Consider the following 12,220-nt stretch of genomic DNA (forward strand, 5'->3'; position numbering starts at 1 on the left):
TTGTACTTACTTACTATTCTGAATAGATAAGAGACTGTAGTAGGGAGATTGGCAGAAACCTGGTTGCACCTCTAGTCCTGTCCAGGACCCAGAGAGAACAACAAACAAACCCAAATCCCACAAACAAAGGCTTCCCTCCACCTAGATTTGAAAGTATCTTCTTTCCTGACTGGTCCTCTGGTCAGATGTTTGGGTCCCTGTTTGTTAACCCTTTACAGGTAAAAGAGACATTAACCCTTAACTATCTGTTTATGACAAAGCCAGCCACCCTGCCATCATGGAAGAGAGTTACACTGTCCGCCACTCTCAGTGAGTATCCCTGCCACAAGTACCCTCTCCAACTCTCCCAACTGTACCCTCCTCAGCTCCCCACCCGTGTTAATGCACTTCAACCGGTTAACCTGTGTGTAATCCTTCTGCCACTCAGTGATTTTAGCTCTTAGTAGGGGAACCCTGGTGTTGATGTACTATTGGCTCAACATGAATTCAGCTCAGCAGTCTTTAGATGGACTCTTAATAGACTCAAAAACAGTTCTACTCTTTAACAGTAGAGACAGGAGAATGTGCAATTGGTGTTCTAGACTCTCAAAAGGGGCCCATACTATCAAGTACACACACTAATCCCCAACCTCTCTCTCTTCATGGGGTTTTGGAACCCATGTCCCATGTCTAGCAAGTACCACCCAACTGAGGTTGAGTCATCTCTGTCACAAAGCAGTCCCACAGCTCTGTCACAAAGCAGTCTCACAGCTCCCCATTCACACAATCAGGGTGACAAACTTTTTTTTCCTCCTGCCCCAATAACAAAGAAATTGGGGATCCCAGAGCTATTAAAATAACCATCCCAGTCTGCTGTGGGCTTATGCTAAGTGGTGGGTGGATGCCAATGCAAATCTTTCCCCACTCTTTGAAATTCTTGGAATTCTTTCCATATTCCCTACAATTCACCATCAGATGTCAGGGTAGCGCTCATCCTGACTCTGCTTACACGTGCTATAGAGATGTTTGGTAAGTTGCAGGAAGGAACAGCATAGTGAGGAGTGAGTTGAGTGAGAGATGTATGCCAAACAATCCCCAGTCTGTGGATGACACTGTGATCACAGTGCACAGTGATAGGAGCTGCAGACTCCTCATTTGCAGCCTCACCCCAGGTGCTGAGATGGGCTTTGGTGAGGGGCTCTAAAGGGAACAGTCATGGACAATGCAGCTGGCTTATCTGACTGTGCTGATGAGGTGCTGGAAAGGTGGGGGGTAGAACTGGGGTATGTGGTATTTGTGAAAGACTCATTATGAAGCCACTGAGGGTATGTCTGCACTGCAATGTAATCCCAGGCTCGGGCCCCACAAATCTATCTGACTTGGGCCAGTAAGCCCTCAGTACTCAGGGCCTAGGATTTGGCAAGGGTAGTGGTTCTAAGATCAAGTCCCATTGGGACTTGTGTCCAAAGTGCATCATTTTGTAGTGTGGATGCAGCTCAGGTCCAGGTCCCTGACACTCATATCTTGAGAGTCTGCCAATGCTATTCCACAATCCCATGGGCTGGTGTTCCTAGCCTTTCTATTCCAAGACTAGCCAACTGACTCCCAAGAAACAGAAGATACTCCCTGGTTCAAGTCCAGCGTCTCTGTGTTTAACCCTCCCACTTTGCCCTGACCACTGAGCTGCAAGCAGAGTGAACTGTCTCCTGCATTAGCTATGGCCACTTTGCTAAATGCACTGCTTCCTGCTCATGGGACCGCAGTCAGATTCTGGTAAATCTGTGGTGTGAGGCAAGCAAGACATTTGACTTCAGGAGGAGTACTGGAAATGACCATGTGTACCAAGAAATAGCAACCAAGCTGTCAGTGCTGGGGATTAAAGGAACTGGTGACCATTGCAGGGAGTGGATTAAGTGCTCAGGAGTGAATGTTGGAAAGCCAGGGATGAGAACAGCACCTCTGGGAATTCCCCATCATCCTGCCTCTTTTACGAGGACTGTGACTGAGCCCTAGTAGTTCATAATGGCCTGGTCAGCTGGGATGATGACCTTCTGTCCCTGAGTTAAGTACAGGACCAGAAAGGACCCAGCAGCAGCAGGCTAGCAAAGGAACTAGTGCTCACAGCTGTCCCTGAGAAGGCTGCAGCATGTCCTGGGTCCATACTCAGAGAAGCTGTTTGATGAACACCAGGGGAGTAGCCCCTCCATGGTACCATGTTCCCCAGAATAGGAATGCATTGGACAATACCATGGTTGGATGGCCCATGCAATTGGGACTGAACACTAATTGGACATGGCAAATGTACCCCCAGCCATTCACCACCACTGTGCAGCGGTGCTAAGCATATGCTAAACATGCTGAAAAGGGAACTGATAATGGAGGGTCAGGGTACGTGCACAAGTACGGAATTCATTTGTTTGCACTTCTTTCACTGGTTTGCACTGTTTAGTGTTTTGTTTAATTTATTACAAGTTTTGGTGTTGGTTTACTACTGGAGTTTTGGTGTTGTGAAGGCAGTGAGACTGCCGGACATTGTTTTAATATTACTTGGGCTTTTTTTAATACAGCCAGGTGCACAACTAAAGGCTTTTATTTTATTAAAGTTTATTGCCATACCTGCAGAACATTATCTAATGTGTATTTCAAAGAATAAAGATAAAGCCATGACAAGGCACAACTGGGAAGCTGTATCCAAGCACTATTCCTCAATATATCTATTCAGCTTAATCCAAAATGAAAATACACAATTCATGTCACAGAAACCACTTCCCCCAAACCATTGTGCAACCTTTCAGCAGTGGTGTGCCAAGTCTTCATTTGTTCACTCTAATTTAAGGTCTCACGTGCCAGTAATACATTTTAATGTTTTTAGAAGGTCTCTTTCAATAAGTCTATAATATATAACTAAACTATTGTTGTATGTAAAGTAAATAAGGTTTTTAAAATGTTTAAGAAACTTCATTTAAAATTAAATTAAAATGCAGAGCCCCCCGAACTGGTGGCCAGGACCCAGGCAGTGTGAGTGCCACTGAAAATCAGCTCACATGCCACATTCGGCACCCGTGCCATAGGTTGCCTATCCATGGTGTAACCTGTTATCTCATCCACAATGAACAATTCATGACAGTCACACACCTCCCCATTGGCAGCGTACAGTAAGAGTACTGCATTTATTGGAAAAAAATGGTATACAAATACATCAATAAATATACTATTCTCCTTCTTCCACTGCCCAGGCAAGTCTATGCTGTGGGTGCATAAAGCATCTTTCCCGTGTGCATCCTGCTCCAGCTGTGACAGGTGCACCTTTTCTCTGAGTGTACCAGTCCAGCACAGGTCCATTGAGGGGCAAATGGCTCAACTCTGGATTCACAAAGGCCACAATGATGTGGCTAGCATTGATGACACTGGAATCAAAATGGTTCTGTAGACAGTGCCAGCTGGATTTCAATCTGCTAAATACACATCAAGCCTTCTTTTGCCAGGGCCTCTGAGATCAGGATATGGCTTGCTAAGCCAAGACCAGAAGAACAGTGGGAACAAGTGCTCCATTTATGACAAGGTCATTTGTTGGGAATAATGTCTCAGCCTGCTCATGAAGATAGATTTCCGATTGGGAGAAAATACTGGCATCATGAACTTTTCTAAGGCATCCATAAAGCAGGTGTCATAAATCATCCTCCACGAGGGAATGCATATCAATGGAGTAGTACCCTCTGCATGTAACATACTTAATGTGCTCTTTGAGGAAGGCAAACTATGGGCACCTGAGTCCCATCAATGGCCCTGGCACAGTCTGGAAATCACATTCTCTCAAAATCAGCAGTTACTTTAAGGATATTGCACCATTCAGTTTTGGTCCCCCCACTACAGAAGGGTTGTGGACAAATTGGAGACAGTCCAACGGAGGGCAATGAAAATGATTAGGGACCTGGGGCACACAACTTTTACAAGCAGAGGCTGAGGGAATTGAGGTTATTTAGTCTGAAGAAGAGAAGAGAGAGGGGGGATTTGATAGCAGCGTTCAACTACTTGAAGGGGGGTTCCAAAGAGGATGGAGCTAGGCTGCTCTCCGTGGTGGCAGATGATAGAACAAGAAACAATGGTTTCAAGTTGCAGTGCAGAAGGTCTAGGCTGGATATTAGGAAACACTATTTCACTAGGAGGGTGGTGAAGCAGTGGAATGAGTTACCTAGGAAGGTGGCGGAATCTCCATCCTTAGAGGTTTTTAAGGCCCGGCTAGACAAAGCCTTGGATGGGATGATTTAGTTGATGTTAGTCCTGCTTTGAGCAGGGAATTGGACTAGATGACCTCCTAAGGTCTCTTCCAGCCCTAATATTCTATGATCCTATATTGCTTATGCCCAGCACCTGTGAGTAAATCACATGCCTGATTGCCCCAGAAACCTCCACCACTACTTTACCAACAGCTGATTTTCCAACACCAAATTTGTTTGCAGTGGGCCTGTAGCAGTCTGAAGTAGCCAGTTTCCAGATAGTTATAGTGACCTGCTTCTAGACTGGCATAGCTATACTCACGCATATGTCATGATGCTGGAGCAGCCGGGTAAGATGTTTACAAAGCTCCAGAAATATAGCTTTCTGTATGAGAAAGTTCTGGACCCACTGCTGGTCATTCCAGGGCCTCATGATGATGCAACCCCAGTAGACTGTACTTATGGTCCTGCTCCAAAAGCACCTGTCTATGTAGGGGGCTTCAGTGGCTCTCCTGACAGCCGTGAGCAGCATCAACCAGTGCAAGTCTGACATTTCTTTACTGTCCTCCTCCTGCTCCAACAGGTGCCTTCAGTAGGTCAAAATATGTAGCTGAAATGTCCTGCAGTGTCTCCTGAATGAATCATAGAAGCATAGACTATCAGGGTTGGAAGGGACCTAGGCCAACACCCTGCTTAAAGCAGGACCTATTTCCAACTAAATCATCCCAGCCAGGGCTTTGTCAAGCCTGACCTTAAAAACCTCTAAGGAAGGAGATTCCACCACCTCCCTAGGTAACCCATTCCAGTGCTTCACCGCCCTCCTAGTGAAAAAGTGTTTCCTAATATCCAACCTAAACCTCCTCCACTGCAACTTGAGACCATTACTCCTTTGTTCTGTCATCTGGTACACTGAGATCAATCTAGATCCATCCTCTTTGGAACCCCCTTTCAGGGATTTGAAAGCAGATATTAAACCCCCACTCATTCTTCAATTCTGCAGACTAAACAATCCCAGTTCTCTCAGCCTCTCCTCATAAGTCATGTGCTCCAGCCTCCTAATCATTTTTGTTGCCCTCCACTGGACTCTCTCACTGTTGACTCATATCCAGCTTCTCATCGCTGTAACCCCTAGGTCCTTTTCTGCAGAACTGCTGCCTAGCCATTCAGTCCCTAGTCTGGAACAGAACATGGGATTCTTCCGTCCTAAGTGCAGGACTCTGCACTTGTCCTTGTTGAACCTCATCAGATTTCTTTTGGCCCAATCCTCTATTTTGTCTAGGTCCCCCTGTATTCTATCTCTACCCTCCAGCGTATCTCCAACTCCTCCCAGTTTAGTGTCATGTGAAACAGGAGTGAAAGCCCATGCAGGACATGTTCTTCCAGTGGGGACCCCTCTTTGTTGCTGGATCTAGTTGCCAGGAGCATGGAGACCCAAAAGATGGCTCACCAGGATGTGTCGACAAGCTCTGACAACTTCCTGTGCAGTGGTCCAGAAATTCTGAACCGAGGGTTAATATTCAGGGTGAACGCTGAAGCCTGGATTTACAAACACTGAGTTCCACAGACCTGGGCTTAAACTGCAGTGCAGTCACACCCCGAGGGTCTGTATGCACTGCAATCAGAAGGGGTGACTGCAGCATCTAGCTAGAGCAAAGCTCTCTTGCGTCTGCCTAGACGTGCTGCAATCACCGCTGCTGATTGCAATGTAGACTGACCCTGGGAAAGCTCATGAAACATTCCGGGCTGACATGCCTGAAGTGCCCAGGCACCAGTGCTCATCCTTCTCCCCATCTCCCAGCCCAGCCCTCTCCATGCCTGGCTGAGGTCAGTGCCTGGGGGAAGGGCAGCTGGCTAACACTCAGCCCAGCCAAGGCTGAGTGATGCTGGAGGGAGGAAGGAAGTCCTCTGCAGAGCTCTCCTTGCCCATATCTGCTCCACATCAAGGGCATTGTCACTCACATCACAGAATGTGGTCACAGCCTTAGGTTTTCTGTGGCCACCGAAACTATCAGCACTGCCTACTGCCACCTGAAGCTGGCCAGACTTATCAGAACAGCTCTGGCCTCAGTACTTCACCATTCCTGACTCAACTCTGGACATTCTCTATGTCTAGGAATGGCGCCTTGTTGACATGAGAAAGGAATAACAGAGACAAGATGCATGCTTAGCAGCACACCTCACCAGGAACATAAGAATATAAGAACGGCCATACTGGGTCAGACCAAAGGTCCATCCGCCCAATATCCTGTCTACCGACAGTGGCCAATGCCACGTGCCCCAGAGGGACAGGTAATGGTCAAGTGATCTCTCTCCTGCCATCCAACTCCACCCTCTGACAAACAGAGGCTAGGGACACCATTTCTTATCCCTTCCTGGCTAATATCCGTTAATGGACTTAGCCTCCATGAATTTATCCAGTTCTCTTTTAAATGCTGTTATAGTCCTAGCCTTCACAACCTCCTCAGGCAAGGAGTTCCACAAGTTGACTGTGCGCTGCTTGAAGAAGAACTTCCTTTTATTTGTTTTAAACCTACTGCCTATTAATTTCATTTGGTGACCCCCTGGTTCTTGTATTATGGGAATAAGTAAATAACTTTTTCTTATCTACTTTCTCCATCCCTGTGCTCTGCTTTCAGCATTGGCTCCTCATTGAATACAGAAGTCTGCATGGTACTGGCCCTAGATCATCACTCCTGCTGCAACCACCACTGTGAGGCTCCCCTGGCCCTAGATCATCACTCCTGCTGCAACCACCACTGTGACGCTCCCCTGTGAGCCAAAGAGGTAGGCTTGGGAATGCGGAACCTTCCCAGGAGCCAGACTGAGACTATGGAGCTCCCTGACAGACACCATCTGAACAGCCACCACCCTTGTTGTGTTCACAGCTACATGCAGGTTCTCCTCCTGACCAGTCTTTCCCTGATGGCGTTGCTGACCAGGAAGAAGGAAGTGAGTTCTGCTAGGTCTCTTCCACTTTGTGGAGGCACTCAGATGCTGAGGTGCTAGGGGCCAGTATACGAACTGATATAGCTAGAATGGGGTGTGTGAGGACAGATGCTAGATAGATACAGGTCAATGGCTACTGAGAGGTGGGGCTATATTAAATTGTTTCTCTCTGCCCCTTTCTCACTCTCTCTATATTTCTTCTGCCCTGGACTGTCTCTCTCACCCCAGCCTCTCCTAGGCAGAACACAGACCAGTCATGCTTAAGTCTGAGTTAAACTTTCAGACCAGTGGGTTAAGATTAAGCTACCTGAGGTCAGTGGGTATTAGACTGTGCTGACAGATGGGGGCATCTCTGACAGTTAGAAACAAGGGTGGAGGGCAGAGGAGCCTGCTGGATGCTAGGACTGTATTTGGTAGTTTTGCTCCCTTACAGTATATTCAATGGCAGCTGTTTTGCAACATTGTAGTTGCCACTGTGTGTGAGGGACATGAATCAACACAGGGAAAGGGCTGAGCAGCATGTTTTGTTTAATTACAATAATGAAGCTGTGAGGCTAAGAGTTCGGAGTGCTGAGGCTTTAATTGGCAGGGTCTGGTGAGTGCGAGTCTGTCAGCTGGAGCCATATGGAAGCAGCAAACTGAGGCAAGTGAGTGACAGCCTGAATCTGAGGCACTCTCATTAATTCCAACAGCAGAGCTGTGATTGATGTGTCAGCTCCCTGCTGCTCTCTGTTTCAGGCTGATGGATCCACATCATTTCTGCTGCTGCTGCTGTGATCCACAGTAGGAAAGGAAGAGAAAAAAAAGAAAAAAGGAGCAAAACAGGAAGGAAAAGAAGAGAGGATAGCAGGAGAAAGTTGGCAGTTTTAGACTGAAGCTGCTAGGCCTTGTCTGTGCTAGAAAACCAAGCCAGGTCAGATGGATGGAGTTCAGTGCAGCTATACTAGCCATGCCACATGGGTGTAGAATCATAGAATGTTAGGGCTGGAAGGGACCTCAGGAGGTAATCTAGTCCAACATCCTGCTCAAAGTAGGACCAATCCCAAGACAGATTTTTGCCCCAGATCCTGAAATGGCCCCCCTCAAGGACTAAACTCATAACCCTGGGTTTAGCAGGCCAATGCGCAAACCACTGTTTCATGGATATATTTGCGCAGCCTAACATTACCCTCATTGCAATGCTCGCTGAGTAGCTAGCTCCCAGTTCTCATCTCAACTCCTAAGCAGGGCACTCTGGGAGATTTCCCCTGGCCATTGCCATGCTGTGAGACATTAGTGGAAGGCTAGTTGATGTGTTTCAGTATGGCTGTGTCAACATGGGTTCTCTAGGGGGCAGGTTGAGCCATTCAGCTTTGCCTGCATATTTACCCTCCTCAAAGGGAGCCTGTTCTAACCTGGTACCTGATGGCCATTTGGGTTATTTTTGTGTGTGGAAGGAAAGGCTCTTGGGGGCTTTAATTTCTCTAGTGTAGATCAGGCCAGCTGTGCCAATGCACTAGGTTTGATATGGCAGTTACCATTAACTATACACTAGAAAGAGTCCTAGATTACAGATGAGAAAGCCCTATTCAGTCACATCCCATCCATCCCCTTCCCACCTCCTCTTGCTGAGTTCCTGCAGTACTGCTAGAGCACCATCCAGGCCAGCTGTAACTGCCCCAGGGAGGGGCACTCCACCGCATGCCCTGGCCTGGGATTTACCTCAAATGTCTCTTCGTCAAATGCCAAGGTGGTCCAGGGTGCTTTTCAAATAAGGACCTTCTACAATGGTAACACACTTGCCCCATGAAAAACACTAGATAGAAGCATTACATTATCAGAATAACTCATGGGTAAACATACCTTGAGCAAACAGTTACCTAGCAACTTCTGAGAGCTGCTGGTGTCTACAAATTAACCCTTTAATGGGTGTAACATACAGCACAATAAGAGGCTCTCAATCATCATCTTGAAGATCTGAACTGTGGACAATAGTAAATTTTGTCTCTACCTTCTCCCTGCACTGTGTTATGTTGTCTGTCACTCTGGGCACACAAATCAGTGGCCACATTTATAAATATTGGAAAACAAAAAGAAAAGAGTTTGTTTCCTGTCTGCTTCCTCTGGCCAAAGACAGACATGAAACTGTTCCCTCATTCCTAAAATCAGGCTGAGTCAGAAAATGGAGTGTCAACTAACCAGCCCCACTGGATGCCTAGCTACTCTCTGTGTGTCTGGATCATTCTGCAAGTCACACAAGTTTCCTACCTGTCAGCTAACCACAGAGCCAAGATCTGAAAATCAAACTGTCTTCATTGTGCCTCTGACATTGCTTCCAGGAACAATGGCTGTAAGCTGAAGCATGGCTTGTGAATTACTAATGCATGAGGTAGAAATGGAGTAATTATGCAGCCAGGAATTACAGCATTTTTACCAGACACGCTCTAGCATCTCAGCTGCATTAGTGCAACTGCACTGCTGTAGTGCTTCTAATGTAGACCTGCCTTAAAACTGGAGTCTTTTGTTCGAAAAAGTTTTTTTCACCACAGTTGTTCTTCCAGCATGGCAGCCAGTTCTTTAGCTAAGACCCAACACCTGGAGCTCACAGCACTGGCTTCTTGACTCCTCAGACGAAGCTTAAAATAGGAGTTCTCTTCCCCCTCTTTTTTATAGTCAAGTAAAGATTTGAAATGTGTTCTTCTGTGTGTTCCCAGACAAAGGTCCTTTCCCCTGCTGGGTGTGGATACCATGCTGTCTGGTGTAGATGCCCTGCTTGTGAGTTTTACAATGCAAATGATCTTCCTGCAACCTCCTCTACAAATGAGCAGCCCACTGTCCTTGGCCACACCTGGCTTGGGGGGGAGGGGTTGGTCCCTTTCCTTTATCTGGGAAAACCTGTTTATCAATATCCCCTGCCAGGCTTGGTTTAAACACCTTTAGTTACACATTTCCAGCACATCCGTATAATTCCTTGCAGGTTAACCATACATACACCACCCAAGAATATTATTGATCAGTGAATTATTAGTTTCCCAATGATATATCACATGACACATTTTAGATACAGATTATGTCACAGCGTGTTAAGTGTAGTGAGTGTGTCAGGCCTGACAAGAGTTGATGACGCAGAGTAGCAAACCTCTGAGTCGTGCCTCTAAATGCTCCTGGGAAGAATAACACTCCAGACAGTATTGTCTATAAAGATATTTGTGAAAGCAAATAGCTAAGTGGCACAAACAAAGCCAATTAAAAATGGAAGGACTATTTGTGGATCATTTTGTTGCAGTGGCAGTCCAGCTCTGGTAGTTTCTTGTTCTGTGATCAAAGCAGAACCCAGGTGGCTCCAAGGGAGTCTCCAGAACTTCTGATGGCTGGCTGAGAGCTGTGTATCTGCTATGACCTACTGCAGACATGGAAGATAATACAGATGGTGCAGGCATTAACAGCATAACTAGACCAATGGGAGATGTAAGCCAAAAGCTGCTGAATATTGAAAGCAGGAGAAGCAATACTCATGCTACACAGACTAGGAGCTTCCTGCTGTAGTCTTTGCCAAGGCATATGATAGAAATGCAAAGCAATCTCATGTGCTGACTTTTTTTTAACTTGGACTAAAAGCTGATTAGATTAACCCTTTCATGAGTGTCACATTCACACACCCTTCTGGAAGTGTTACATACAACAAACCCACCCTAGTATTCTGGAAATATAAATTTCAGTAAACAAAGAAAAACAATACTTATGTGTTTTATTGCATTGCACAATTATTCAATTCTTTACAAATTTAGCCTCTCTGGAAGCGTCTTTAAATGTTAATGTCTGGGTGACACCTCTGGAATGAATTTGGCCTTGTGTAACTCCATTTACATCCATAACATTACTTCAAAGATGATTTTGGCCTTTTAGTGTCAGATTACATGCTGGTTTCTGGATTTTTCTTGCAACTAACTTCTCTGTCAATCAACAAGGGGTAATGGAAAATAGATCCTGTCAAATTAAATTGATGTCTTTTTTTATGGGACTACAAGTTTAGTTGATAAAGGTAATAATGTTGATGTAATATACTAAAGCAACAGAGTTCTGTGAGGTGTTAGACTTGGAACTGCACAAAATTTTAATTAAAAAACTTGAATGATTTAAAATTAACATGGTACACATTGAATGGATTGAAAACTGACTAAGTGACAGGCATCAAAATGTGATTGTAAATGGGGGATCATCATAGAGCAGAAGTCTTTCTAGTGGGATCCCATAGGAGGTTCTTGGCCCTATGCTATTTAACATTTTATCAGTGACCTGGAAGAAAACAAAAGCATCACTGATAAAGTTTGCAGATGACACAAAAATTGGGGGAAATGGTAAATAGTGAAGCAGACAGGTCACTGATACAGAGTGAGCTGGATTGATTGGAAAGCTGTGTTCAAGCAGATAATACATGTTTTAATAGAGCTAAATGTGGGGGAGAGGGGGACACCCACATCTTTAGTGCCTCCTTCTGCTGTGTGTGATACTGCAGTCCTTTTCCCACTCCTGGTGTCCCCTGTGGGTTGTTGACTTTGCTTGGTGGATCTTCAGTGGCTCTGCCCTTCTGGGGTAACAAAAGTCCAGTAGAACTATCAGCCCTCACCAGGGTCTTGAGCCCCAACCCTGGGCCCTTTAAATTCAACCCTTTGCTTGGACTTCCATACAAGCTTTGTCCCATTCTCAGGGCTTAGGCCACTTCACTAGTGGGGGAACCTGGGCCCTCCCATTACTCCAGGTCCCAACCCAGGGACCCTATAAACAGCAGCCACATTTGGATCACTTCCATCCGCCGCTGCTGCTGCAGCTACTTCCCTGGGCCTCTTCCCGCCTAGCCCCTTTATCTTCACCCCTTAGATGAGGGTTAGAATTCTCAGGGCCTTGCTTTCCCAGGGTCAGTAAACATAGCCACTCAAGTTCCTCTGGCCAGAGCAGAACAGCCCTCCTCACCGCTTTGGTCCCAGCTGGGACTGACCTGCTAACCCCCTGCTGCTCCTTTTATCTGAGCCTGCTGGGCTCTGATTTGCTGCTTCCATGCATGCTTTCTAGGCAGACCCAGTGGCCCCACCTTCACTGCT

This window comes from Gopherus flavomarginatus, chromosome 7, assembly GCF_025201925.1.
Source record: "Gopherus flavomarginatus isolate rGopFla2 chromosome 7, rGopFla2.mat.asm, whole genome shotgun sequence".
In the NCBI taxonomy this organism is placed as follows: Eukaryota; Metazoa; Chordata; order Testudines; family Testudinidae; genus Gopherus; species Gopherus flavomarginatus.